The following is a 4,617-nucleotide window of genomic DNA, read 5'->3' on the forward strand; positions in this document are numbered from 1 at the left end:
CCAGTACGCCGTTTAGCTCGGTCGGAACGTGTCAGTGCTACGTCGACCGGACCCAGTATGGGGGCTCGTGTGCTCATCGTGTTGGCCCTGGCTGTGGTGGTGTGTCAAGCCGTTTCAACAAGGCGAGGCGCGTACATCTGGTGTTAGGGCCTGAAACTGAGCCACGCTTAGTCTGGCCCTGTTCTGACTGAAGTAAAGGTGAGCTTGCAGTTGAAGTTTGGAGCTTCTGATGTTGTGCCAGGAAGTTTTAAAGATCTTGTATTATAACGCAATGACTTTGATACGGCCGTCCGCTCCCATTCTGACGCACTAATGAATGTAATGCTGTCCATTAAGCTTACTGAAGCCGTGCAACGGACTGACGCCGTATGGAGGAGGGGGGGGGGGGGGGGGGGGGGCGCCGACGTGGTGAGATTGGTACGCACAGCAACATAGAACTTATGCCAGTAAAGACCTTCACTGGTCGTCTAGTGCACCTTGTTTAGTCTTTTAGTCTAGTGCAAATATAAGAATTTGCTTACACACCAGCTTTGCACTTCACGTAAGATAGAGCGGTTTGTTGGTTTTAACCCATATACATTTAACCTACATTTGCTGATACCTTTCACAGTAAATCCCGGTGTTTGTCTGGACGGTGAGAGGAAGACCGACGGTTGTAACCAGTGTTCCTGCTTGGGAGGGGCCTGGGCTTGCACCCTCAGAGCCTGCGTCGACCCCACAGGTACGGGCCGGGGGAAAGTACACCACTCTGTATCAGGTGTGACGTCAGGAGTACCCCATGTTCAGTATGATAATGATCAGGATGACTATGACAGTATGACTGTTTCCTACTTTCCCATTATCGTCCGCTCCTGCTCTCGTACGTTGCAACCATTCATTTTGTCAAGGTTCTTGTTCTCCTTCTAACGTGGCATAACTCTCGTGGTTACGATCTCATTCTCCTCCCACACTTGCGTTTGTTTCCATGGTCCTTATATCTTTACTGTGGTGTCCCGACTGGTAAAGTGGGGAGCGTCTCCCCCTCCCCCTCTTGCCTCTCCTGGGTGCCTTCCTTACCTCTCGGGACGGGGATGATCAGATGTGTGTCCTCATCCCGGGCCAGTTGTCATCTAATGTTAATACAGACAACGCTGCTGCTGCTGCTGCTGCTTTACCTTACTGTTATACATCATCTGGACTTTACATCACAGTTTGTGACTGTTGACAGTAATATATGTAGGCCCAACGTATGTCAAAAAGGATTAGCCTGATTTCAGAACGCAGATATAAAATCAAACGAACTGCACCCTTATCGACCGGTCGTAATCAGTTTTGTTATATCTATGTAGCTGTTTGTCTTATGTGCACATAATGTCAGTCCTCTGACTGCTGCACCTTTTGTTAAGAGCAATGTGTTTTGCAGATACATTTCCTGGATCGCTGCCATGCAAGCTGGCTCCCCACATCAAAGGGTGTTGAAAAATCCCGCCACGGTATCAAGAATACCTGCTTGACTAAATTAGGCAGGACAATTGTTGGTAAGTGAGCCTCAACTATCCTTTGCTTAATACATAATTATCGCTCATGTCCTAAAGCAGTTTGGAGTTTATTTGCTTTCAGGAGCATAAAATGTTAGATTCTTGTTTCATGACATTTAAAAGGCGCAGAATTATGCACCATGTAGGGACCGACACTTAATACCTAATTTTTGCTTCACTTTGTGCTCTTTTTGTTTCAGGCTGATCAAAGATCAAGGCTCGAGTTCTTGTTTTGTTTTATGACACTGACAGGATGTAGAATTACACATTAAGTAGAGACCGACACAAAACAATTAATTTTTGCTTAATTCTTTGCTCTTTTTGTTTCAGACTGATCAAAGAACATGACATGGCAACCAAGACCCGAGTTCGTATGCACAATTTCTTTCCTGATTGTACGCCTTGTATTACATCTGAGGGGCATGTTTAGGAAGTTAAGCCGTTCGTTCATTGTATGCGCGACTGAATTTTTCCACTTTTAATTGGAAATGTATGTGCTAAAAACGTTTGTCAGGTGAGACAAATATAAACGGAACACCGCATTGATGTATGACTGGCTAAAAGCATCGAAAGGATTTTACTCCAACGAGCGAACAAGCGAGCTGAAAACTGATGAGGTGGGCCTTTAATTTGCATTTAACAAACCTTGCATTGAAACAAAAACTTTCTGCTAAAGTGCACGAATGTGTGTGTCTGAGCCTAAATCTATTTCTAGATACATATAGTCTGATATGCAACATCGAATACTAAACTAGCATATAGGTACCATGTATGTATGTACACGCATGTGTGTCACACTTGTATGGATATACGCAGATCCATCCATTAAATATGCTGCGAAAAATGTTGCATTATTGAGCAAAGCTTGTATGTTTATCTCTGAATATGTGAGCAAATGCTGAGGCTGGGTGGACGACTTGTGTGCATATTAAGGTCTCTGTAGCTTACTGCATAAGCTGAATTCTGCATGAAGCTGTATACATGTCATGTGCACATCTGTTTTAATTAGAGCGTTAAGTTATACCTCACCCGAAATATGTTCACAAAAAGAGTGCGGTGTTCTTGTTTTTGCTGAGTACGGCAAGAATTATGGCTGAATACAGCCATTCGCCAACCCACGAAAAAGCGGGTCATGCCGGTCAACAAAAAGACAATTTATCCGAACTGCCTTGAAACCCAAGGAATGATGATGTGAGCAAGGATGCTGGAAGACATGCACTGTCTACATGAATGCTCGAATACGTCACAACGAAACAATGAGTGAGGGCTGCAGAACAAACATTGCGTTGATGCGTAACCATTCATGCGTTAATTGCTACCGCCATATTTACCAGTTCATTATTACGCGATTTCCTTACGCTTCCTTACCTGTGCTCACACCAACTGACATCAAATACCCAGTCACTTGTCCTCAGCAGTATCCCACGACCCGCTCCTCCCGTCCTGCCACCCAGAGCACCAAACACCCCGTCACTGGTCCTCAGCAGTATCCCACCACCCGCTCCTCCCGTCCTGCCGCCGGAGCATCCCCGGCCGTCTGTCCTGACCGTTGTTCCTCTCGCCGGGGTCTGTCGGCCGGCGGGCCGTCGGAGATGGTATCGGATGGCGGGACGGGGTGGAGCCCGGCCCAGCCCACCCCACACCCCGCGGGGGAGGGGGCGCAGATCGGCCCGATAGCCGCCACTAATTGGCCTGCCAGGCGGCAGAGTCGCTTACCGACCGGGGGATGTGGCACTGAAGAGGAGCAGAATCGGGGGGACGGTGCACCGCTGTCCCCGAGGGAAAGGAGGTGGAGGTGTCAGGGATGAGCAGAGGCAGAGATTAGGGGATGAAAGAAATACGAGGCAGAAGTGAAACTACGGAGAAATACTTATATACGCAGACAAAAAAGCAATGACAATAATATACGGTGACTGAACTGTCCGATTGTCAAAAAGTAAAAGAAGGTGAAGAGGTCAAGGAAGAACAAAAGCAGGGATCAGGGGTTGGTGGAAAGACGAGGCGGAAGTGAAACTACGGAGAAATGTTCATCTATGCAGACAACAAGGCAATGACGGTAAAATAAACTGAATAAACTGTTTACCATTAGAAATAAATGGCATATTGCATAGAAAAGGTTGAAGATTGCATCATTCAAAACGTGCTCATTTAATAAGGAGCCACTCGATTTCTCTATCAACCCTAATCTGCTGACACAATGCCATATATATTTCAAGCATTACTACCAACATTTATCTTATCCACATTGCATCTCGTTTTTAAAAACGTGTCTCTGGCTTGTCCCCTCGATGACAATTTAGACCACGTTACGAGCTGTTTTCTGACCACACAGCTTACTCCGTGCCTCTCCATCTCACTGGCGGCCGCGGCGTGTCAGGGCCGATGGATGGGTGAAACACACTCGCTCCCCTTCCCCTCTCCAAGACCAGGCGGGTACGGATCGCTGATGTTCCTGCCAGCGAGCCTGGCCCCAGCCAGCCGCCGGCTCTGGGCATCGCCAATGTGACGGGAAGCGGTCACGGTCACAGGCCAAACCCAGCGCTGTCCCGGCGGCTTCAGGGAGGTATGGGGTATTAGTGGGGTATTTTTATTATTACTTTATTCGGGTACAAGTGGAGGCCAAGCGGTGATGGCATTTGATATCTAAAAATGTTCCGGAAATGCCATTGCGCAAACAGACTGTTGTTCAGTGAAAAAACAATGGCTCGGTCTTTCGTTAAGGTATGAAGTATTGCCTACAAAAGCAATCGTTGCGTTGTTTGATGCTTGCAAATTAGATCTCGACCCATTAAATGTGCCAATAACGCAGTTAAAAAAGATCGGGTATCTGTAAGTTTAGCACAATATTTCACAGCTAATAAGACAAGAGGCGGGGTTCACCGATTCATAACACACTCCGGACATAAGTGATTATGTGTTAAAAGCCCATCGCTCTAGGTGAGGAAGATGCCGTTGCAGCACGTCTGATTATGGAATGCTTATGAAGATTTACGCGGAGCGGTGAGGGCTTTGCTCCACCCAATTGCTGGTGGCACGAACAGTCTATGGCGCCATATCTAGCGTACTGAACAACTGACCTACGGAAGATGCGCTGAAACTC

At 47.0% G+C, this 4,617-nt stretch overlaps 1 long non-coding RNA gene across 1 annotated transcript; it reads left to right on the plus strand.

Moving 5' to 3' along the window:
• The first annotated feature begins 608 nt into the window (after positions 1-608).
• On the plus strand, positions 609-2,001 carry LOC119097431 (uncharacterized). The gene is made up of 3 exons (XR_005094150.1): positions 609-721; positions 1,403-1,517; positions 1,848-2,001. It is a non-coding gene; the product is annotated as an uncharacterized LOC119097431 (long non-coding RNA).
• The last annotated feature ends 2,616 nt before the right edge of the window (positions 2,002-4,617 follow it).

The sequence above is a fragment of the Pollicipes pollicipes genome, unplaced genomic scaffold, assembly GCF_011947565.3.
Source record: "Pollicipes pollicipes isolate AB1234 unplaced genomic scaffold, Ppol_2.1 Scaffold_4295;HRSCAF=5057_pilon_pilon_pilon, whole genome shotgun sequence".
Taxonomy (NCBI): Eukaryota; Metazoa; Arthropoda; class Thecostraca; order Pollicipedomorpha; family Pollicipedidae; genus Pollicipes; species Pollicipes pollicipes.